The following is a 26,129-nucleotide window of genomic DNA, read 5'->3' as shown; positions in this document are numbered from 1 at the left end:
TCTTATAAAGGTACATGGGAAACTATGTTTGTTGGCTCGTCAATAATGAGTTATTCAAAATTTCCTTTTTGCACAGTTTTTCTTTTGTTGTACTCTAGAAGACTACATGTATTTCCTTCTAATAAGCACTCATGAAGAATCAGACAGGCCATGAGACTTTCACATAATGTGTAGCACGAATCAAGCCTCAGGTTTGGCTCATGTGCTGCGAAGTTAGTGGCATTATTTGTGCATTTTAATAACGTGTCTTACATTCTTCAATTATTGTTATTAAAATCATATGTAATGGATGCTTGTCAGTTTGTCTTTCACATGTATTTGCTTTCTCTATACCTGTGAGGTAAGTATATGTAGTGATATTTCATTTGTACTTTAATAAAGCTTGCCCGAAGATCAGAGGGTAACCACAGTCACCCTGGTCAGTCTTACAGACCAGGCAGTGGTAACACACACCTTTAGTCCCAATAGACACACTAGTTTGCTATAGAAACCTGGTGATACTCATATCTTCCTTTAATCCCCGTTCTAAAGAGGAATTTAAGATGGGAGGAGATAGCTCTCAGACAGTCCCATTCTGAGGATTCCTGGAGGCAGTATTGCCATTTCAGACTGAGGTAGAGGTAAGAGTCGGTGGCTGTCTGTTTTGTTTTTCTGACCTTTAGGTTAAACTTCAATATCTTTCTCTGGGATTTTATTAATCATGCCACAAGTATATTTTATGATGGAGATGGATGGAGACTAGACATATAAAAGATTCAATTCAGTTATGTCTATTGTCCATGTAGGTTTAGGTATATTTTAACTTTTCTGCACCTCAATTTCCTTATATGTCAAATGATGGCAATAGTGTTATTTACCTCATACAATTAAGCCAGATTGCGTGCATAGTGCATTAAGCACTGGATATCAGTGCTGGAATTAGACTCCAACCTCAGTTTTCTAATCTCAAGTGACATAGTATTTTTATTGAAGTTTTTACTTTGTCTAAAATAATATGGGGGGAAAGGCTATTTGAGAGTCTAGTGTTACCTGTGACGACTGATGGAGGCCACTGCCAAACACTCAGATTCTCTCCTACAATGTGTTAGGACCTTGTGGCCATGCACTTGAGTGGACAGACCTATCTTTCAGACTATAGGACTTGCTAGCACTTTCTTATTTCCTAAGGAATGGAGCATTATATACATGAGCACTTTGGTTATGCGGAGCCCTAGATTCCTATAGTCCTGATAAACAAAAACAAAAGGAAGAAGAAAAGAAAATGTAAGTTAGGATACATGAATCTAAGACCACAATTTGCAACAGTCATTTTCTTTACTTTCTTGCTTTTTTAGAACTCCAGGGCTCCTTCCTCCAGGGATTCAGATACATCAAGGTTGTGTCTCCATGTTCGTTAATGGTAATTATTAAAAGTCTGGTCTTTTCATCTTTTAAGCTGCGTTTTGTATTGGATGATACTATGCATAGTGCAAACATCTGGGTTCAATTTTGGGGAAAGAGGGTCTTTTTAAAATTATCACGCTGCATTCTGGGCACCAATAGAGTGAGATTTATCTGAAATCCTACATATCTATTCCTTCAATGTTGCCAACATGTTTGGATTTCGTTTCATAGGGCAAACTTGTGTTTTTAGGCTTATTATTCATGTTTTTTTGCTTTCCTCTTCATCTTGTTGCAGTACTTTTAATATTCAAAACTCTCCCTTTTTTCTTATTGCTCCTACCCTTGGAGTCCATCTGTTTACTAGACCCCAATGGTAGGGTCTGGTAAACACCCGGAGCAGTTACGATGCTCTTGTGGACATCAAGAAGAAGATGGAGGTAATGAGAGAGAACTCCTTCCTTCCCTGATTGACCTCTTCCCTGGCAGAAGCTCCTCTGCTTTTCAGATTAGTTGATAACCCTGTGAGGAAAGCTCAGAACATATGATTATCATTATTGTCCATTTTTTTAAATCAGGTAGACAAATGAATTTAATTGTCAGCATGTAATGAGGAGTTTGTTTGCTTGTTTTTAAAACTCTATCTTCAAGGATCTTTAAGAGCTGAGAGGATAGAAGATAGTTGGTACATGGCCAACATAAATTCTGGGTGATATTAGCCTTAGGTTAGGTTTTCATTTTGTAATTATAAACTGCCAATTTTTAGTCATCTGATTTCATATATTGCATAGTGAGGTTATGGAATACTGTTCCTTCATGTGATTTTTTTTCCCACTTCAGAAAAGCAATTTTTTCTTTTTGATTTGAGTATCTGTGTTCATTAATGGCTCATCTGGATCATGAAAGAATTTAACATCTCTGGTAACTTCTGAGAACAGCTTCACATGTTGTTATATATTGATGGAACATTAATAGATTTCAAATGGATTCTCTGGAAAGAACAGATTCCCAGTACTATTGTAAAAGTTATAGGCATTTGGTAGAGAAAAAATTGCAAAGGACGAGTATAATGAAGTAATATCAATAGCATGCCAGAAATACTAACCTATGGCACAGCATGTATCTCTGAAACTCTTCAATCTTTAAATGCACATTGAGTTCATCCTACATTGTCTTGATGTACTCAGAGGCAGGAAGGCATTGTTCTTTATGTATATATCATGATTTGACTGCCAGCACAATTTCCCTATATTTTATCTCCCTTCTCCTATCTATGTAATGTTCACATTTACTGATTTGTGAAACAGAGTGCTCTTCTCAATGAAGTAAGCACTTATTTTGTTTTCCAAAGCAATAGCCATTTGAGACTAGAAAGGGATGCTATTACTGGGGTTATTTAATCAAACACAGCATAGTCACTCTACTTAAACTCAGTCATTTGTAAGTCTGCTTCTAGAATATCTTCTAGATAAAACTCAGGTTTTGTCTTAATGTTGGAATAGCCACTTGCAAGCCCCTGACTTGGGGTGAGTTTTGAATATTCTGGAAATTTGCTCCATCTCATGAATTTCAGGAGCTATCATTGGAATAAAGTGTATGAATAGCTATATATATATATGTATATATGTATATATATATATATATATATATATATATATATATATATTCAAATGATGGCCAAGCATCTGGCCCATCCGTGGAATATGATGGTTGAAAAAAAAACTGTTTCAATTGAAGCTCATGGACAGATTCAGTCATGGAGAATTACAGACATACATACATTTTATCCTAGGGTATTCTTGAGTTCCATACCTGTGAGAAAGAGGCTAGAGTCGAATCAAGTAAAGGAGCAGCTGAGTCGTGATGCAGCTGCAGTTGTGACTTCATTTGATCCCATCAGATGCTCTGGAACTCCAGAGTCTCTTGTGGGTTGTCATGAATGGAGGATGAAGCCTGGTTCTTTGTAATCTTGCAGGGTGAGAAGTCTTCGAACATAAACATCCAGTAGAGTCTCTCTGTCAGTGAGTGTAGCTCACCACGCCCGTCTGTGCTCTATGCGTTACCATACAGTTCCTGAACCGGGCAAGGGCCTGGAGATTGAAACACACACAGACACACAGACAGAAACACGGTTATCCTTGAAACAAGAATGCCCCAAGAATGCCTCCCTTTATTGTGTCCAGGGGAAGCTTATATAGAGATCCTTAACTGATAGCCACGCCCCAGTCAAACCCAGCAGTAACCACTCCCCTGCCATCAGGAACTCCTAAGGAAGGGTCTTGTGCTCAGAGCAGCTGCAAGCATTTCAAGTTGTTTACCAGAAATTCAGGATCTCGGGGGGAGGGGGTGTTCCACAGCTCCCAACAAGTGAGGGTTATGTCTGTGTTATACCCACTAGCTGATACTCCTTAGTTTCTGGTCCTGGTGGCGATGAGTTCAAGACTAGACTAGGTTGATTGGTGAAGAACCGGTGAAGTGCTGCCTACTGCCAATCTGAAAAGGTAGCATAGGATTCGCATCCTATTCCTGGTGGATTTTTTTTTTATTCAAGTGCATTTTAAGTCAATTCTGTTCTAGATCTTCATTTTCTATTTTTGAATTTTCTGATTTGGCAATTAAAGTTGTTGCTGCCAGTGACTCCAGAGCTTTTTCCCCAGTATTATCACCCAAAGCGGGCCCAACACACCAAGTGCCCCTTTTCTGGCAGGATGACAGAGTCAGGATTCGTTTGTTTGTTGTTGTTGTTTGTTTTCTATCTCTTAAGAATCTTCATAGTAGATGATCACTGTTAATAGTGATTACTTTTGTGATTTTGTTTTTATTTATAAAAGTAAGACAATAAATGTTTACAAAATTATGAATTTTGAGAAAATATAAGACTCTTCAATGTAAGATAATGACATTCAACAATGGTTAGTGGTAGTATTCAGTATTGCATGTGATGGCTCTGCCGTTAAGAACATTGTTGCTCTTACAGTGGACTTTGGTACTCTTCCCAACATCTACATGGTTGTGGACAAATATCTGTAAGTCTAGTTTCAGGATTCCCTGTGCACTTTCCCAAACACCATGGGTACCGGGCAGGCACATGGTACCGTACATAGATGTAGGTAAAACATTAATATGTATAAAATAAAAAGAGAACATTCTAAATTACTCTGTCAAAACTCTGAATGAAGTGGAAATGCTTGGCTAGTTCCTGCTGTCAGGTTACGTATGCAATCTCCCTAAGGAAGGCAGCACAATGACCCTGGCTTTGAGGGGAATACACCTTGACGTTGTGTCTCGCAGATTCTGACAGGTGAGTTTCCACTGAGTGGATTAGATGAGGCAAAGCATTGCAATTATCATTATGCTGGGTTTTTTCTCCGCATCGCGACAAACATCTGAATAGTTAAGGACAAGAAAGAAATGAATGGGAATGAGTGGCATCTCAACAACAGGGATTTTCCTTCGGTAATCTTGCCATGAAGGATATTTTCAGGGAATATATTCGAAGTGGTAGATACAGGGCTTCATGCACGATTACTGTCTGTGTGCATAAGGAAGAGGAAGTTACTGTTTATGTGGGAGAGAAGCGTTGACTGCGACAACTTTAAACCAAGGAATTACATGTAATAATTTCTCCACTTTGTCTCTTTCTATTTCTCATTTATGCCCCTTGGCCTAATATAATCTTTGTGGCAGATACAAAACATCAGAACTTCAGTCAGCATGGAAACCATTCAGTTTAGTAAAAGGACTTTAAGAATTGATTGGAGAGATAAAAATATAAATGCATCCCTTTATCTGAAAACTGCAAGTGATCAGGACATGCCATTTGAAGTGGATGTGTACTGGGGACTTATTATGCCTGTTGCCTTCCCTGTAGTTGTCAAGATCAGTTTCTAGTCATTGTTTCTTCTCACATGCCATTTATTTTGAACCACGGCTTCACTGACTCCCACATATCCTTGCCTACTACACTTTCCTGGAATGGGCAGTCCAGTGCATCTGGTTTGGGGGTGGGAGAGCAAGTGTGTTTATCGAACGCCCACTTTCTTGTCTATTGGATAGTCAATGATGATTGTGTTAGTTCTCTCAACTTTTTCTGAAAACTGTTGAGACTTACTGGGGGTGTCTCCCAGGAGATGGAAGTGGAAGACACCATGATGGACTATTTGTCCAGTTAGTGGAGATGATTTAGGGGAGATGAAGGAACAAAGCACATGAGGTCTTCCGTAAGCAACTGTGATGACTACGCAGTGAAGATCAAGCTACACATCAAATGTTTTGGAAACATTTTCTGATTTAATTTACATAAAAATGAGTGGTAGATATTTTAACCCCAGTGGGATCTGAGTCTAAGAAGGTGACCGAGACAGCTGCCACAGACCTGGAAATAGAACGCAGGTGTTTCCAGATCCCAAGGACATGCATGTTCTTGGCATTAATCTATATCCCAAGGGAAGTAGCCTATAAACAGCTCTCTTCACCCATCATTAAGATTGGACTTCTAACCCAAAGTAGCGATAGTTGTTATTTAATTGGCTCTTAACCAGTGTCCAGGGATTCCTTTCTGTAATACATCCAGAAATAAACGAAAATCATTTTTTTCAGTCTTTCCTGGAATTTTTAATGCTGTTTCTAGTCTTTGTTTCTTCTGACATGCCATATGTTTTTCTTTATCATTACACATTTATTCTCAGGCAATGAACCAATCACCTTGCTTCTACTTATCCTAAATAGAGTTTTAGGATATTTGAAATCTGTACTTCCAGGTTTGACCACCATTCAAATACCAATTACTCTATCTGGCAATAATACCAACCATGTGTTCATGAGGCATGGATTGCTTCTTTAGAGTATTAGCAAGCAATAATATCAATAACATGAATTTTTTTCTCTTGTGGTTTAGGCTTATTCACTGCTAATCATGGTCTGAAGATGAAACACTCCCCAGAAAACATCTATGAATATATTAACAACCCCTTCCTGCAAAGATAAATCTGTCCAATCTAGTGACACACACACACACACACACACACACACACACACTGAGGCAGCTATCTATAAAGTTATCTGTGAAGGGCAGATGATTCATCAAAGGTCCAAGGAAATGCAAACAGCTGTTAGAGACAAGAGTCCTCTCCTTTGGGCACTGATACTTGGCAGGAAAAGGACCAAAAACAAAGGCAAATACCTTTCATTATATTTTTATTGTTTTTATTTTATTTATTTTACATCCTGATCAGAGCTTCCCTCTGTCCTCTCCTCTCCCTCCCTCCCTGCACCTCTGTCTGCACACCTCCCCAATCCATTCCTTCTCTGTTTCTGTTCAGAAAAGGGCAGGCCTTCTATGGGCACTAACGAAGTGTGACATATCAAGGTTTAGTAAGGCTAAGTCTCTCCCTTTGTGTTCAGACTGGGGAAGGCAATCCACTATGAGTAATAGGCTTCTAAGAGCCAGTCAAAGCATTAGGCACAGTTCCTGCTCCCATTGTTAGGAGTCTAACAAACGAACCAAGCTAAGCAACTGTCATATATATGTAAAGGGCCTAGGTAGGTCCCATGCAGGCTTTCTGGTTGTCGGCCCAGAGTCTGTGAGCTCCTATGAGTCAGGTGAGTTGTTTCTGTGAGTTTTCTTATGATGTGCAGGAACCCTCTGGCTCCTCCAATCCTTCCTCTCTCTCCAGCAGGATTCCATGAGCTCTGGCTGATGTTTGACTGTGGATCTCTGCGTTTGTTTCCATCAGTTACCAGATAAAGGCTCTCTGATGGCAATTGGGGTAGTCACCAATCTGACCACAGGAGAGCCAGTTCAGGCTATGTGTCCACTGTTGCTTTCAGTCTCAACTGGGGTCTCCCTTATAGATTCAAAGGAGTTTCCTCAAGACACAAGACATTGAAAAACCAAGTAATCCAATTTATTTATTTATTTATATTTTTTTAAGTAAATTTTATTAAATTATAAAAGTTTCCATTTCCGCCCCTCTTCCCAACACCCTCCCACTCCCCCCACTCCCTCTCCTCCTCCCTCTTCGTCCCTTAGGGCAGTCAGGGTTTCCTGCCCTGTGGGAAGTTCCAGTTCCCTCCCCCTCCCTCCAGGTCCAGGAAGGTGAGTGTCCAAACAGACTGGATCCCCAAAATCCAGTATATGCAGAGGAAACAGGTCCCAGTATCATAGTCAATGGCTTTTCAGAAAGACTTCGGGCCAGCCACAGTCAGAGAATCCGGCCAAATTCCGAGAATCTGGTTAGATCACCTCCTCGTTCAGTCCCAGTCCAACTGGCCTTGGTAAACTCTCATTAGATCCGTTCCCTTGTATCAGTGGGTGATAGCATCCCTCGCAGTACTGATTTCCTTTTTCATGTTCTTCCTCCTTCTGCTCCTAATTTAAAAGTGGGATATAGACCGAAACAGAGAATTCTCAATGGAAGACTCCTCAAATGACAGAGAAACACTTAAAGAAAGGTTTAACATCTTTAAATCATAATGACTCTGATTACATCTTACACCTGCCAGAATGGTTAAGATCAAAATCACAACCGAGAGCTTGTGCTGGAGAGAATGTGGAGAAAGGGGACACCTCCATTGCTTGTGGGAATCCAAACTTGTACAGTCACTTTGGAAATAAATATGGTAGTTTCTCAGGAAACTGGGAATCAATCTACCCCAAGACCCAGGGATGCCACTATTGGATATGTACCCAAATAATTCATGTGTGTTCATAGCAGCATTATTTGAAATAGCCAGAAACTGGAAACAATCTAGTTGTCCCTCTACCAAAGAATAGATAAACAAAATGTGGTATGTTACACAATGAAGTAACATATTATTAAAAACAGCTATTAAAAACAATGACATCAGGAAATTTGAAGGCAAATGGGTAGAACTAGAAATAAATCATCCTGAGTGAGGTAACTCAGACCCAGAAAAACCAAAGAAACATGTTCAAAGAAACATGTGGTTTTTCAGCCTAGAGATTCTGCTACCATTTCTAAGCACCTTGTGGAGATGCTTGCTTTGTGAACATGGCTGCTTCCAGAAATTGCGTTACTCACATTTGGTCCAGAGTTCTGTTCACTGTTGCAAAGATGTTTTCCTCATTTTTATCCCTCAGAGGCCACAGGTGTCTTTGAGGCAGCCCGTTAATAGTCTCCCCTAGAGTTAATCTTAGTCAATAGCGTCTCCAAACTTGAGCTCTTGAGGGTGCATTCTCAAACTTAATAATCCTTGCTGGATCATTTCCCAGGAAGGACTTCCAAACTCACCCAGATGTTGTATAAGAATAATAATATACATTAATAGGATAGATAAAACCAGAGTTGGCTCTTTGCCAACCTAATGAAATTGACTGTGAGCAGTCTTGAACTAAACAAAAAGAGAGAATAAAAATAAATATATTAGAAATAGTCCAGGTTGATATAATTCAGAAACAGCAGCAGATGCTACCTTAAATGTAATGCTATATAAATATTATAGTATCAATATTAAATTCTGTATTTATATTGTATAATAAATATATAATATTAAAATATAACTAAAATTTTATAGTATTAAAAAGATAATGAAATATTAATTACATAAGTGTCATAGTAGGTTAATTACTTGGTTCATGAAATCATTATATTCTTAGAAAAATTGAATATTACCAAAATTGTTTTGTGAAGGGATAGAAAAAACTAGGTTATATAATTACTTGTTAATAAAATTTATACCTAGCCAAAATGTTTTTATATCCCAAGTCACCCATGTTGTGGTCAATAATGAACTCACTAATGCACTAGGTTAGATTTGGGGAATTCTTCGGAGTGTCATTGGCTATTCCACCTGGAATGAAAAGAAACTGCCTCTCAGAGAAAACCAATGAACAGCATCCTAACTCAAAGTTACTGAGAGTTACCTACTATTACACACAACTGTGCAACTATTAGCATTTCAATGCAATAATAAATTGGAACATTTTAAGTACTGGTTGTATCATCTCTTTTTGAACCATTTTTAATGGACTATTTTTCATGTAATTCCATATAACCGAGACCTCACCTGGAAAACATTCAAAATTGTGACGTTAGAGAGAAGAAAAAAGTAAACTTTAAATGAATATTTTTTTCGTTATGGAATTCACAGTCTAGTAAAGAAACAGTGGCTGGCAATTATACTTTATAAACTTGCAACTGTTAAAGTGGTAGGTGACATTTTCTAGTAAGATTTGAATACACATCTCTTCATCAAAGACAGGGGGTACTGATACCCAAGTGTAGCTTTGGGAAACAATGAACCTATTAGGGTCACTTACTGGAGCATGGATGACTAAGAAACCGCATCACCTATGTTTTGTGATTGTTCAGACATTCTGTGCCAATGGAACATTTATATGATGTTTTACCAAGAATTTCCTCTTTCCTGGAGATTCTTGAAGGTTCACATAACTTTAGGGAAGTGTCATGAGTCTTGTAACTCTTGGAGTTCACAAGCTTCATGAACTTCCTGAGTCTTAGGGCTCCTCTCCAACTTCTAGAAGGGAATGTTTCCACTTGGAGGAAAAAGCTACAGAATATTTCACCCTTATCTATGGTTCTTGCATCCTTCCCTCCTTTTCTGAATTATGCCCCAAGTCTTGGAGCCATCCCTTTGAATAAATCTGAATATTTTCTTTCATTTTTATGACTGAACATTGTTCCACTATGTCACAGACACAATCTTGGATTCTCAGTTGCTTGACTGGTAACCAACAATCATTGAAAAAAATAAGTAAAAAAAATTAAGTGTCTAGAAAACAATTAACAAGCACATAATATATGTTTAACAAAATAGCAGTAGTTACTTCCTTGTTGCTGCTGGTTACTATGTAACTTTGCCTTGGATTCCAGGACCAAGCATGGATTCTCTCTTGTGTATTTGACCTTAAAATCAATCAGAACACACTTGATTGTACCTGTGGTAGTCATGGCAGTTTATGAAGGGCTGCAATTGTAACTCAGTGGTTGAGTTTGGACCCAGTATGCATGGAGACTCTGAGTTTGATCCTTAGAACTGCAAATGAAAGAAAAGAAAACAAAACAAAATGAACAAATTAGCTTCATTAGGATCATGAAATTATTTTGCAGATTAATAAGGGTCAGAGATCTTCTCTTTTTAATTTTTATTTTATGTTCATTGGTGTTCTGCCATAGGTGTTGGGTCCCCTGGAACTGGAGTTACAGACGGTTGTGAACTGCCAATTGGGTACTGGGAATTGAACCTGGATCCTCTAGAAGAATATCCAGTACTCTTAATTCCTAAGTCTTCTATCCAGCCCAAGGGTCAGAGATCTTATAAATTATTTTTCCTTATTCTGCTATGTAATAAAGACAGGACTCACTGTAAGTACCAGTTTGGCCATAAAGTTCATGTTATTTAATATTATATTTTATCTTTATAATAATTTAATTATCAAACTCTTTTGAATATAATATGCTTCTATTTTCTTCTCTATAATTGGACAAAGTAGTCTCATATTTAATTTTATATTTTAGAAAGCATTTCATTGTCTTTGTTTTATCATTAATAATAACAACTATTTTAATGTTATTGTGGATAAATTGCAAGTTTATTCTTCCTGCAGACTGACTGGCATAACAAAGCACCACAGACTGGAAAATATTTTGACAACAGCTATTTACTGATTTATAGTTTTGTGTGTTAATAATTTGAGAACACAGTTTCAGAAAAGTTGGTTTCCATTAAATCTGGTGGGAAGAACCTGTTCCCAGATACTTAGGCTGGTATATTGACAATCCTTGAAGTTCATTGGCTTTTATGATTTTCTCTCTAATAATTTCAATCAAAATCATGCAGTATTTTTCTTTTTCTATGTACAAATGTTCTCCTTTTATACAGATACACATCACATTGGATCATGACCCAAGTTAAATATCTCATTATAACTAAATGGATTTTCAATAAGCCCATTTCTAAATAAGGTCACATTCTAGGTTATTGGGAATTAGAATTTAAACAGTGAGTAATACCGATATTAAAAATTTAACCTATAATATACATACTAAAAATTAAACTGAAAATAGAGGGTTATTGATTTTCTAATACCAAGTGGTCAACACTGAAATAGTATAAATACAGATAACAGTAAACGGACTGAGCAGGCTGTGTATATAACATAACAAGTAAAGAAAAGGAGGCCATGATTTTGATAAGGAACAAAAAGAGTACATGGCAAGAGTTGGGTGAAAGAAAGAAAAAAAAGAGGAATGAATTAATATTTTAACTTGAAAAATTAAAAAAAGACTGAAAAAATTCCTTGCAACTACACTAGAAGCAACTTCTAAGAAACACCTATAGTCAAATGGTGCTTCCTCCAACCAACATTGCAAACCACCGCTCATCAGTCGATAAGAATCCACACCTCAAGATTTACGTGAAAAGGATGTTAGAAAGAAAGATGCTGTTTAGATCCACTCCTAACATGTGGTAAATATTACAAACCTCAAAGGAACAAGTTTCCTTTTGAATTTTGGGATGTATGACCACACCTTTTTTTGTGGATCTTTCGATATAGTCACATATCTTTAGATTCTTTTCTCAGCATCTAGATTCTGAGACTCCTTGAATCATGAATTAATTATTTAAGAGTGACATTGGAACTCCAGTTATTGAAAAGAGGAAGAAAAGTAACAGATAGGGAAAACAAGGTTCTAAAAGCCTGCCCCAGATGAGTGGTTCCAAATACAGATCTCAGAATGTAGGTTTACTAAAGAGGTAGGTAGATTTCTGTCTGGAATTAGATTCCAGAATGAAAGTCCAACTTCAGGTCATTCACGTATGGTGTCCCTGGTTCTTCCCTACCCCTCTAACAGCTAACGCTACTATAGATGTGTGTCTCCAGTTTAGTGAGAATCAAACAGCAAGCCTCTGTTTCAAATTGGGACATGAAGGAAGATATTCTTTTAATGACAGTGTAACCAACAGAGGGTAGTTAGGAAAGACCTCTCAGACTAAACAAAAATCTGAAGCCTTAGTTGGCAGAAAAATAGCCCACATGTTTTTGTGTCTTGGGAAAATTCCTGATTTGTGGTTGAGAATAGATATGGAACGCAAACTCCCTTCAGTCAGAAGGTCACAACTCATATGGAATAATTCCACCCAAGATTTTACACAAAAACTTTAATCATTAGGTCACTTTATATCACCATTGTGTTTGATCTATATTGGATTGAGAAGCTCAGCAAATTTTTAAATAATCTTTTCCTTTGCTTTTTTATTACATGATTCCTTTGCATAGAATCACTTTTAAATTTTATGCACTCCTCCTGTGAGGCAGTTAACAAACATGTCCCATGGTGATACACTAATGAGAGCTCTGTAGTAGCAAAGTTTATTTCTTTCAATATATTGGTATAGTCTTTACCAGATATGATATAATTTGACAAGCTCCTTCACAGTGGTTCCATGATATGAACATGAATGGGAAAAATTTTCACTGTATATGGATGGTTTCAAGTTAAGGATACTACATGAAATTTCCAGAAAGATCTGGAGGACACATAGAGAGGCCGTGGACCCTTCTCTGTTTTCTCCTACCCTATCCTGGATTTAGAAAACATTAAACTCTTGAAATGCTGATGTGGCTAACATAAATACTTTAGTTTGAGTTGAAAGTACTCGGCTTTGCCTTTTTAAATGATAATTTCATTTAAAATGTAAACATGACTTGTACAAAAATAAAATGAAATTTTTGCAGAAATTTTTATAATTTATTGATTAATAAAAGAAGGCATGAGATGTCATAAGCTATTCAAAGGAAAATACAAAGTCTACTTATTCAAAATGAAGGGTGCTAACAGGGTTAAAACTTTTTAACGATTCCTGTGTATTCAAAATTGTTCTTTTCAGGTGGAAAGAGTGATAATTAAACCTTGTCACCATATGATTATGCTTGATAAACAGGAACAATTGACATGACCATCATTTTTCTACCACTTAGAAAGCATAATGGGCACAGATAACCAGGAAAGATGTATGTGCAGGACACATGACAATTGATTTGCCTATTTAAAATATTTCAGATTATTTTTCAATGGCCTCATGTTGATGTGAGCAGCACTGAGCAATATAGCTGAAGCAGAGATGCTGAGTCAGAGAAAAACACAAGAAAGGAAACACTTGGGAATCAACAGATGTCCCGGGGAGGGCTTTGGGCTTTGGCAAGAGGTTGGAATCAGGGTTCAAGCCAAATTTACTCAACAGACATATGGTTTGCATTTTATGGTCCTTAAAATACTAAAGAATTGGGATGAAAACCCCCAATTTTCTCTATCTAAGTCCACCACGGCTTTTACATCAATGTATTAGGCTGATGATTAAATATTCTATAAGAGCCTTTCTTTTCAGTGAAGATAAATGATTGGTATATGATGCCGAGTGCTTTTTCTACGCAAACAATAATGCAAACTGAAAGATCGATGGATTGTATGAATCCATATGAGTGTGCAAAAGTTGAAGTTCAATTGTGCCCCACAAAAAGATACCTTCAAACCATAATTCTTAGTACTTTTTAATATAGTCTGATTTGGAAGTAGGTTGCTCACCAGTGTAATCAAGTTCAAATGAGGTCAGAAAGGGTTGAGAGAAACCATATTCAAATGATTAAGTTAGTTGCCTTTTTGGGTAAAAAGAGAGTGACCTGTAAATAAAGAGATAGAGATTCACACATGAAGAATAATGTCATGGGAAGATGCAGAGAAATTTAGATGATGTCACTATGCACTGAAACTCCAGGTTAATGTCAGTGTCTTCGCTGGCCCGATGCAAGGAATGATTTCCTACAGTGGTGCCAACGCCTTGATGTCAAACTTCTGCTTTCTTGAACCCCGAGGTTCATCTTCAAGTACTCACAAGTCTTTGAATGAACAAAAGCCTCTGCCTTCAAAGTGGGTGCATCTATTTCATAACTCTTTTGTTCAAGACTCAGTAGTTTTATCTAATACACTTCCTATGACTAATTGCTCCATATGTCAATTAATCCTCTGCGGTTTTCACAGAGATACAACAAGGAAACCAGTCAGCTATTTCTATATAGATTAGCCTATGGTGGTGCACTTTCATGCACAATGTCTTCTTTGAGTGCAGAAATAAGGAGGTCTAGTCGATCATGTAAAATGTCTGTGGCCTTCTGGAATGGCTGCTCATCAAAGGACAGATGTTTGTGGTGTATTGGTTGATGTATCCGAGTATTTACAGCATTCATCAGACTCCCTACCTTTCCTAGGCCTTTGTGTCTCAAACTGACTTTCACTTTCTTCACTTATAATTTATGTCATTTATGTAATTAATTAGTTGGCATGTTTAGTCTTGGCAAATCATGATAAAGACATGCTTATCCTGTATCTTAAAAAAAATCCTATAGCTTGGAAACCCTCATGGGATTGAATCAATTTCTTGGGTAAATTACATGAAGTAGGGATTCCAAGAACACGTGCTCCTGGAGAAGTTTTATTTCTTCCAGATCACCTGGAACTCAAACAAAGTGAAACTTGCAATTTTATCCATGTTTCAACAAAACCTGATTGCTGTGTTTAGCCATAAACCAGAACAATGAAGTATACAGAACTCTTATGACCTACTTATTCACTGTGCAAACCATCTGTTTGATATTACATGATTGAATTTTGAGAAGACAGTAAAATCTGAGCAAAATTGAAGAAATTAATTCACCTTAAATTAATTTTGCCAAATTGCTTCAGAATAATATTCAGCTATGAGTAAACTGTATTTCTTGTCCATTATGGGCATGCATTTTTCATTATTCACCATCCTTTGTCTAGGATGTGTCTACACTGGTGTTGCCTAAAGTAGCCCCAAGCTTGGTGCATTTATATATTGTTAGCAGCTTCTTTGTTTTTGGAAAAGATTATATTAAGAAAGTTGGCTTGTTTCATCTTAAGTAAGATGACCGTGATTGGAGCCAACATATGGAAAGCAAAGCTATTCTGTTTTGATTTAATGAAGGCACTCATTATTCTCCAGGGATTTTTCTCTGCTCATGTTGGAAACAAGATGTTCCCTTCTATCATAAGTAATTATCGTATCTAGCACAATCTCAATCTCTATCTCAAGATGCTGTACAGACCACCTGGAAGTCTAGAGCAGAATCCTGTGTCTTTCTTGCTTTATGCATACAAGAAGATTAAGCTGTATTTCTGGAGATCTGAATAAATCAGAGCATAGAGAAATTCACCTTGATCATGGAGTCTTAGGTCCTTGATGAGCTAATGGTATGGAACTGCGCTTTGCCATTCATTTTTTTTTTTTGGTTTAGATGGAGAATTGATTAGACACTGTGAGCCTTAACTGGACATAACAAGATAAAACAAAGTAGGTACTTCTCCCACAATGCTAATAGCATAGTGGAAGTTGAACTAGATAGCTTGGAATTGACTACACAGTATTAGAAGGTTCCAACATACTTATTTATTCTCTTTGTTTGCCAGTCCCACCTATTTCTCTCTCCTCCCTAGCTGTTGACTCTTCAACTCTTTGTTAGACCATTCAGGTGTTTTAGGCAGGCAAAGTAACACAGTTTTACAGAGTTAAACAAATGCAATATGGAAGAACATGATACAGCTTTGCATCATTAAATAAATAGTACACAGAATAATGAATATAACACATTTTTAACTAATATTCCACAGCAAAGAGGTAGCTTGGAATTAACTACAGAGTATCAGAATGTACCAACATAAGTAACTATACTTTTGTAATGCAGAGAGTGTGAGTGTACTGAGCAATGGGAAGATCCTATGTGAAAATGTAGAGGTGAGAACATTTTCCATACTTCTGAAGACCTGAAGGTGATTCATTACTTGGGCTATAGAGGGGCAGACAATATTTAAGTACATGTAAGAAAGAAAGTGCTAGATATTTTTTCCTATAAGAAGAAAAGGGAACACTATCAAAATGCTTCAGGCCAAGGCATTCATTGCATTTCATTCTCTGCTGAACAAATTGCAGAATTAATCATTTGAATAACTTCACATTAGAACATAACCATTCAAAAAATACACACTCTTGTCCTTGGGTTTATGAAGACTCAACTTGCCTTTTTGCTCTTGGCACATATCCACTCGGCCCTGACGGTGTTGTGAGGTGGTTATTTATGTGCATGCTACTGAAACGCTTTTGGGTAGATAAAGGACTTATAGAAAACAGATGGACTTTGATAGAGTACTTAAAGACATACACTTGGAAACATGCACCACGAGATGAATTTAAATGAAGAAAGCCAGAAACCCAAACCAATCAATACACAATGAAGAGTCTGCCAAGGTGTCACAAGAATGGTGGGAAGGCAAAGTCCCGGGAGCAACTGCCAAAGAGGCAGTAATCAGGGTGTCAAATCACTTACTAAGTCAGGAACAATGATGGAGTTTACCACTACAAATTATCAACACAGGAATCACCAATTCCTTAATGAGCAATTGTGGCGGATCAAAGGGACAACTATTTGATTACACTGGTTTTAGAGACAAGCTAAAGACAGACTTAATCAATTTTTTTCTTGTTTTTAGAAAACCCACTCACAAAGAGAGTGATATTAAACAGCATGAACAAAATGTTAAGTCCCAAAGAATTAAGAGAGTCTCAAGAGACTCTCTATTTCCATCGTTAAAAATCAAATACCTAGGCTGGTGAGATGGTTCAGTGACTAAAACAGTTTTCCATGCCTACCTGAAGATCTCTATTTAATCTCTGGAACCTTCAATAGAGGGAAAGAACTAACTATCAAAAATCATCCTTTTGTGACCTCTATGCACATATGCACCATGGTGGGCTCATCTGAACTTATGCACAGACACTATACCCCCCCCACATTTAAAATATAATAAAGATTGAAGGGGAACTTTTGAGGAGGTAAGACACTACGACTGAAAGGAAGAATGACTGAGTGGGTTTTACATACAAGGGGCCATTGTTTTGGTGGTGAACTTTGGCACCATGACAGTCTAACACTGGAGGGAGTAATTTCTTCCCATGGCTGTCGTCTTTGGAAGCAGTTCATCTCATCGATCATTTGCCATAATTGATATTCATGGTATTGTTTCCCACTCTTACCTGTTCCCTTCACAGTTACCCTCAGATAAGATGGAGAGTCTGAGAAGCCAATAGTTAGATGACAAAGATTTTTTTTTTTTACAGCTATACTAGTTTGCCCTAAGGTTCCGTGTAGATCCAGCCTGTTTGTAGATCCAAATAGCCTTATGAAGAAACTCAGGTTCTAAATGAAGAAGAGCCAAGAGTTTTACAGCACATAAAATTATAAGCCCAGGGCCAAGATATAGATTATTAATTTTTAATTAAAAATGTCCTTTGTGTCTTTAGTATTTATGGACCCCCAGAACTCTACTGGTAAAACAACACTATGAACAGTTTTGTCTACTTTCCTAGAGAGTCAGAATATAGATTGGAGAAATATTAGAGGCTCATAAAAATGTTATGAAATAAATATTTCTTTCGTACCTAAGCTATGTGAGTTAAACACTATTTGAATTCCTGTATCTTGTAGCAATTTGGGAAGAATAATTAGTCAACAATCTCACAGAATCTATCAATAATTTTGGGTCTTGATAATTATAAACAAATAGGTAAATAAATCACAAACTATTAGATTTTTGTATTTATGTATATATGTGGGTACATATGAATGATTGTTTAAGTGAGTAAGTGTATGCACATGTGTGGGTGCAGGTCTATGTATGTGTATATGTGTATAGAGGCTAGGACAACCTTATCTGTTATTCTTTGGGAATGTTGTCCAACTTATTTTGAGTCTAACATAAAATTACTGTGTTGCGTTTATGTTTAATGTATCAAATCTGTCAGCCATTTCTATATCCATGCCTTTTGCGGTGTTGCTTTGTAATTTCTTTTACAGAGCAAGCTAAGATTATACCACTGCTCTTTATTCTTATTTTGGTATGTTTTCCGCTATGTCCTACAACATATCAGCAGATTGGGCACATACGGAAAGAGAGAGCATCATTACACTTTTCTTTTTGTTGTTCCTGCTCACATTTGTGACTATGCTAATGTCAGCAAATTGAGTGGAATGTGATGCTGGACCCACTCTCAGAGATCATTTAGTTGAATGTGTTAAACATTCCCAAGTTGGAAGTTAGAGATGATTAACTGGATTGCTTAAATTGTTTTCTTTTTTTTTTAAAGAAAAAAAAGACATTTATTCAGTGTCATGATCAGGCTATTACAACAACAATCAACAGCAATCAGCAGCATGGGTGAAAAGAGGTCTACGGTAAAAACCCTGTGTTGGAATGCTTTACACTTTCCACAGAGCAGAAACTAAAATAACCTGTTAGACAATTAGTCACAAATACAGCCCTGGAGTTGTTTTGCCCATACACATGAGTATTGTCTAAAACATGTCTTCTTTGTAGCAGCTAGGCTGTGCCACCACTGTGCTCGGCTGAGTTCACAGATCTGTGGTAACCTGTAGCTTCCCTGTCACTTCTCTGGCTCTCCTCTCCTGCTAAGCTTTGATTCCTGGCTGTAATTAGAACCTACTGCCACTGCCATTGCTGCTGCTGCTGCTGCTGGAACCACCATAGCCACCTTGATTTCATGGTTTAGCAAAGTACTGGCCTCCACCACCATAAGGGTCAGAGCTTCTGCCTCCAAAGTTTTCTCCTTTCATCGGTCCAAAATTTGAAGACTGATTGTGGTAATTGCCAAAATTATGGTAGCTTCCACCACCTCCAAAATTGCTTCCACTACCACCACCAAAGCCGCCTCCGCCTCCTCCGTTGTTATAGCTGCCACTCCAGCCATAGCCACTGCCCTGGTTTCCATAACCCTGTCCACCACTTCCATAGCCTCTGCTTCCTCCAGAGTAACCAGGGCCGCCTCCTCCATTACCACCATCATTACTGGATCCATTATAGCCATTCGCACCGCCACCATATCCACTACCACTACGGCTGCCACTGAAGCCACCACAACCACTGAAGTTTCCCCCTTGACCAAAATTGTCATTGCTGCCGAAACCGCCTCCACGACGACTGAAGTTTCCAGAACCACTTTGACCTCTTTGGCTGGATGAAGCACTAGTCATCTCCTGCGTGGGTAGGGCTTTTCTTACTTCACAGTTGTGCCCATTCACAGTATGGTATTTCTGAATAACAGTCTTGTCCACAGAGTCATGGTCATCAAAGGTGACAAAGCAAAACCTGTCTTTTCTCCTCTGCCTCTGTCAGTCAGGATTTCAATCACTTCAATTTCCCATACTGCTCAAAGTAATCTCTCAGATGATGTTCTTCTGTGTCTTCTTTAATAAATTGTTTTCTAATCCAATGTATGATTGACCTGTATCATAGGTATATACAAGCTCGATTTATGATTTCCAGAGATTTGATAGCCTATAGGAGATGTAGAAGAACCATATTTTGTAGTATGTGACTATTGGTATACTTACCATACTTCAGTGAGTAGCCACATAACCATGCACATGTGGGCAGCACAAACTGAGCTTACTGGTTTATTTTTAAACTCATGAAGTTGAAAAATAACCTTTCGGCAGTATGTGAGTGAGTGGGAAGGGGAAAGTGTGGATAAATATGATTATATTTCATGGTATGAGTTAATTGACTATTTAGGACTAGAGAAAGAAAATGTAGCTATTTTCAGATAAAAAAATAATTCATTACTTTAGGAAATGTTCCCTAAAGTCTTTCATCTATTCAGGTAGAAATAAGAAAGCTGAGAAACCACAATGGGGAAGAGAGACAGCAATGTGCACTCAGAAATGCAGATTTGGGAGAAAAGTAACTTGGTATTGTTCTTATTGCTGCTCTGGGTCCATCCTGAAGGCTGCGTGGAACTCAGATGCTTTTCACAGAGAGTCTAGATAGCAACATTTCTCAGTAACAGAGAGTTCACTTTAAGCAAAAAACATGAACAACTCAACAAACTAAAGTCCACTTGAATCATTTAGTTTCAGGGACATGTTTAATAAGCAGAGGTAAATTAATAACTTTGCCATGCTTGTGCTGAGATCTTCTCTCTTTGGTGCAGACACAGAGCATTTTTCTAAGTGTGACTTGACTGCATGCAACACAAATTTTATAAAGGTAAGGCTTCATATTTTTGCTATAATAGCATATATAATAATGGTATTGCTAGGTCCTGTGGTAGATTGATTCCTAGTTTTCTGAGAAACTCTACTCCTACTTCCAAAGTGGTGATACAATTTCACACTTCCACCAGCAACGGAGGAGGGTTCGCTTTGCTCCACACCCTCTCCAGCATAAGCTTTCATTTGTGTTTTTGGTTTTACCCAGATGTACGATGGAATCTCAGGGTCGTTTGATTTGCATTTCCCTGATAGCTAAAGATGTTGAACATTACCTTAAGTGTTTCTTGCCCATTTAAGATTCTTCTGTTGAGAATTCTCTGTTTACATCTGTTTCCCATTTTTAAATTGAATCATTTGGCTTGTTGAATCATTTGGTCTCTTGAGTTCTTTATATATTTTGGAAATCAGGCCTCTCTCTGCTGTGGGGTTGGTGAGTATCTTTTCCCATTCTGCAGGCTGCTGTTTGGTCCTATTGGTGGTGTCCTTTGTCTTACAGAAATGTTTCGATTTCACGAGATTCTATTTATTAATTGTTGATCTTAGTGCCTGTGCTATTGGTATTCTGTCTAGGACAGAACAATTGATCTTCCATACAAATGAATTTGATATTACATCTCACCTCTTCTATCAGGTTCAGTTTATCTGAATTTATGTTGAGGTCTTTGATCCACTTGGACTTGAAATTTGTGTAGGGTGATAGATTTGTGTCTACTTGGATTATTTTACATGGCGACACCCAGTTAGACCAACATTATTCATTGAAGATACTTTCTTTTTTCCATTGTACAATTTTATCTTCTTTGTCAAAAGTCAGGTGTTCATAAGTGTGTGACATTTTGTCTAGGTCTTTGATTCAATTTGGTTTATCTACCTGTCTGTTTTTATGATAATATCATCCAGTTTTTGTTAATATAGCTCTGTATTCGGGTTTGAAATCAGAGATGGTGTCACTTCTGGAAGTTCTTTTATTGTACAGGATTTTTAAAAGCTCTCCTGGGTTTTTTTTTCCATATGAATTTGAGTATTGTTCTTTCAAAATCTGTAAGAACTGAATTGGAATTTTAATGGGGATTGTGTTGAATCTGTAGATTTTTTCGGTAAGATGGCCATTTTTACAATGCTAATCCTACCAATCCATGAGCAAGGGAAATCTTTCCATTTTCTGATATCTTCTTCATTTTCTTTCTGCAAAGACTTGGAGTTCTTATCATATAAGTCTTTCACTTGCTTGGATAGAGTTACACTAAGATATTTTATACTGTGAGGCTATTGTAAAAAGTGTTGTCTAATTTTTTTCAGTCCATTTATTGTTTGTATATAGGAGGGCTGCTGACATTTGTGAGTTACTTTTATACCCAGCCACTTCACTAACGGTGTTTATCAGCTGTAGGAATTCCCTGTTAGAGTTTTTGGGGTTCTTATGTTTACTATCATATCACCTGCGAATAATGATACCTTGAGTTCTTCCTTTCCAATTTGTATCCCCTTGATTTCCTTTAGTCATCCTATTGTTTTAGCTAGAACTTCAAGTGCTGTATTGAACAGGTATGGAGAGAATGGACAAGCTTGTCTTCTTCTTGATTTTAGTTAATTGTTTTGTATTTCTTTCCATTTAATTTGATGTTGGCAATTGTCTTGCTGTTCATTGCATTTATTATGTTTATGTATGTCCCTTGTATCCCTGATCTCTCCAAGACTTTACTAGATGTCACGTGGGCATTTTTTCCTGTCTGTTTGTTTAAATGGTAGTTTGTAGGTCTTTTTTTGTTCTAGATCTTCCAGGTGTTAAGTTGCTAGTATGAAATCTCTCCAAATTCTTCACAACAGCACTGCTATGAACTTTCCTCTTAGTGCTGCTTTCATTGTGTCTCATGAGTTACACGTCTTTCTATATTTCTTCATTGACCCAAAGGTAACTCAGATGAGCCCTATTCAGTTTCCATGAGTTCATAGGCTTTCTGTTGTTGAAATCTATCTTTAATCCACGGTGGCCTGTTAAGAAACAGGGGGTTATTTCAATTTTTTTTGTCTGCTGAGACTTGCTTAGGGGCTGAACATAGGCTCAATTTTGGACAAGGTTACACACAGTGATGAGAAGAAGGTATATTCTTTTGCGTTCGGGTGAAACGTTCTTTCTTTATATTGTATGTTTAGTGCTTTGATTATTATGTGATAAGGGGACTTATTTTTGGCCTAGTCTATTTGGTGTTCTGTAAGCTTCAAATACTTTCATAGGCATGTCCTTCTTTAGGTTGGGAAAGTTTTTCCTATGATTTTATTGAATATATTCTCTGTGCTTTTGAGTTGGACTTCTCCTTCTACCCATATTACTCTTAGATTTGGTCTTTTCACAACATCCCATATTTTCTGGATATTTTGTGTTAAGCATTTGTTGGACTTAATATTTTATTTATACGATGGATCTATTTTCTCTATTGTATCTTCAACACCTGAGATTCTTTTTTCCACAGCTTGTCTTCTGTTGTTTATGTTTGCACTATTGGTTCCTGATCATTTACCTAAATTTTCCTTTTGCAAAAATCCCTCAGTTTGTTCTTTCTTGATTGATTCTATGTTCATTTTCAAATCTTGAATTGTTTCCTTCACCTATTAAATTGCTTCTCTTGGTTTTCTTTAAGGAAGTTGTTGACTTTTCCAATTTTTAAAAATCTTTTCCTCCACCCCTTTAAGGAAATTTTTCATTTCCTCTTAAAGAATCTCCATCATCTTTGTAAAGTTATTTTTAGGGGAATTTTACTCTGCTTTATCTATGTTGTGGTGTTCAGGTCTTGTTGTAGATCCACTAGTTTCTGGTGGTGCTATATTGCTCTACATGTTGTTGAGTGTTTTCCTACCATGTTATCTAACTATCACTTCTAATTAACATAGGTGAAGCCTGTGCTTAAGGAATCCCTCTTCTTCCAATTGGTTTAGTTGGGGGCTGTGGTTCCTTTGAATACTCCTTTGCTTGCAGGCAAAGCAGAACTTCTGGTGATCACTTCTCCAGATACAGCAGGTTCAAGGCTTCGATGGTTGCTCCTCATGGAGCACGAGGGATCATCACAGCTATGGTGGTCTCTCTTACTGGAGGCAGTGCCGCAGTTTTGGGAATCACTCCTCAGGTGTAGGTGGGGCTGAGGTTCTGGGGGTCACTGCATCAGTGGAATATCTTGTGTCGAGAATGATAGTGGATGCTGGCTGGTGCACAGGTGCTCTTTCCCTGAGGAACTTCTTATGATAGCTTCAGGAAGACACTGCTGGAAGCCACGGCTGTCATCCCCGAGCAGTTGTGTGCTGTTCCCTTTGGTGGCTCACCTCTGACACTCCTGAGTTCCTAACTCAGGCCTCTGACACTCTCCTAGGTGGGTCACTTGGGCGTCTATCGCTCTCCCAGGTGGGTTTTGCTTGGGTCTCTGATGCTCTTTTGGTTGGGTTACTTAGACTTCTCAATCTCTATAATATCTATAAACTTATTTTTAACATCATTTTCTTCTGCTTCAGCTCTGTTGGATTGTTCAGGTCTTGCTGTTCTATAACAGCTGGGTCCTGGTGATGCCATTTGCCTTTCCTGTTATTGATTGTGTTTTTACACTGGTATTTATTTAGGCATCTAGATTTGGGATGACTGTAGGTCTAGATGTTGATTTCCACGTTTGTTTTTGTTAGATGTGTGTTTTGTTCCTTGGTTTCTCTTTTATCTCTGTTCTTCTGATCTGAATGGTCAAGGGTTCTGGTGACTAGTGTGTCTTCAGGTGGAGTACAGTGTCGTGTCCTCTTGGAGGTTTGGGGGGCTAAAGATCCCTAGATCAGGCCTGGCCCCTGGTAAAACTGAAATCTTCTTTCAAAGCTGTAGACCAGGATATGGAGCTCAGGGGAGTGGGTGCAGTTCGTGATATCTAAATTGGTTTGACCTCTTGGGTCCCTAGGACCAGCGTGGCTTCCAGTACAGCTTCCAGGGCTATCGTCCTCTAGATCCAGCCTGTGCTCTTGTAAAACCAAAATTGTCTTCTGAAGTTGTAGGCCTGGATCTGCAGTGCAAAGGAAGAAGGAGGTACATGCTGGGGTTCCTAGAATCTGCCTGGCCTCTGGTAAAGCTGAAGACTGCTTCCAAAATACTGGGATGGGATGTGGAGTCCGGGGATGGAGGGGTGTTGTCATCCTTATGGTCCCTAGGTCCACTTTGGCCTCCGATAGACCTGCTGATGCTGTGAGCTCTAGTATGGAGTCTATGGTAGTCAGTGCCTTGAGAGTATATTTTTGTTTGTATTCTGATAATTCCTATCACATAAAAACATACATGCTTATCATTTATACAGATATCATTTGGAAAAAAGGGTAAACAGTTTTCACCAAAATTATTTTCCAATGATAGATGCTACCTTTTCCCTTAGATTTCTATGTGAATAATAATTCTGTAATGAACATTAGAGACAAATACAAATGTGTGTTTCTTTTGATTTAGAATCAGAAGAGAGACTATGAATTTTTGGAATGTTCTTGAGGATTCTCCAGAGTACTGTTCCTACCTGAGATGGTGATTTGTATTTCATTCTTGTGACCAGTGTGTAAGGACTCACCTCTCTGAACCTATTCTCCCACATTGGTATGTCTACTAGATTTTTTATAAGAGCTGTCCCAAGATGTTAGGAGATGTGTTATCATTGTTGCTGGCCTTGGTTGTAATTTTCATTTCACAGACGATATGAGATATTGAGTTCTTTTAAAGGTACCTAGCTATAAAAAGAACACGAGTTTATATATTTATGATATATGTATGAATGATATATATCCAATATATAAAAATATATTTAAATAATTTATTTAAGAAAACAAACTATTTTTTCTTCATTATACATACCCAATCCAAATTCCCACTCCCTCCCCTTCTCCCATTCCCTCTACTTATTCCCCCAACCCCATCCACATTGTTCCCTACTATATCTAGGCTGAGCAAGTTATCCATCCAGAGAGAACAGTTTCCAAAATAGTCAGTACAAGCAGTAGGAATAAATCTTGGTGCCACTACCAGTGGTCCCTTAGTCTGCCCCAGTCATGCCACTGTCAGCCACATTCAGAGGGACTAGTTTGATCCTATGCTTGTTCCTTCCCAGTCCGGCTGGTGTTGGTGAGCTCCCATTAGCTCAGGTAGACTGTTTCAGTGGGTGAACCCATCATGGTCCTGACCACTATGCTCTAATTCTCGTTTCTCCCACTCTTCAAGTGGACTTTTTGGTTTTTAAAATTGTTTTTATTATCCATGTATAAGAACAATAACTCTTGCTTCATATAAGATTATAAACAACACTGAAAGACAGTATTTTATGGGAAAATGGCACAACACTGAAAGGACAATACTGTTTGACTTATATGTGCGTCCAAAACCATTTGACTCATAGAACCAAAAGGTAGAATAAAAGTTCCAGGCTACTGGGGTAGGAAGATGGAAAGTTGCTGTTGAAAGGGTGGCATCACAATAGTGAGACAGGCAAGCTGTCAGTATATAAAGCACATAGAAATACAAATCTGATTAAAAGTATTATACAACCATGACCTTTTAGGCCTTGAATATGTGAATCTTTATTTGCATATTAGCATCTCTTCTCCATTTTTATTTGTATTTATT

General features: G+C 37.8%; 1 protein-coding gene and 1 pseudogene across 4 annotated transcripts in view; one reads left to right on the top strand and one right to left on the bottom strand.

Moving 5' to 3' along the window:
- Positions 1-18,841: 18,841 nt before the first annotated feature.
- LOC125414980 (uncharacterized) lies at positions 18,842-20,689 on the bottom strand (annotated as a pseudogene).
- LOC125415108 (solute carrier family 22 member 22-like) overlaps positions 20,346-26,129 on the top strand; it is a 30,807-nt gene continuing 25,023 nt past the window's right edge. For 3 of the 4 annotated variants that reach the window (XM_085678967.2, XM_085678966.2, XM_048457257.3), the window contains exons 1-3: positions 20,346-20,501; positions 24,433-24,557; positions 24,969-25,109. The gene's annotated coding sequence lies outside the window, so the exon portion shown is untranslated. The remainder of the gene's footprint in view (positions 20,502-24,432; positions 24,558-24,968; positions 25,110-26,129) is intronic. The other variant, XM_048457256.3, reaches the window with a different exon arrangement.

This window comes from Myodes glareolus, chromosome 19, assembly GCF_982192425.1.
Source record: "Myodes glareolus chromosome 19, mMyoGla1.1, whole genome shotgun sequence".
NCBI classification, from domain to species: Eukaryota; Metazoa; Chordata; class Mammalia; order Rodentia; family Cricetidae; genus Myodes; species Myodes glareolus.
This window is presented reverse-complemented; position numbering and strand designations above follow the sequence as displayed.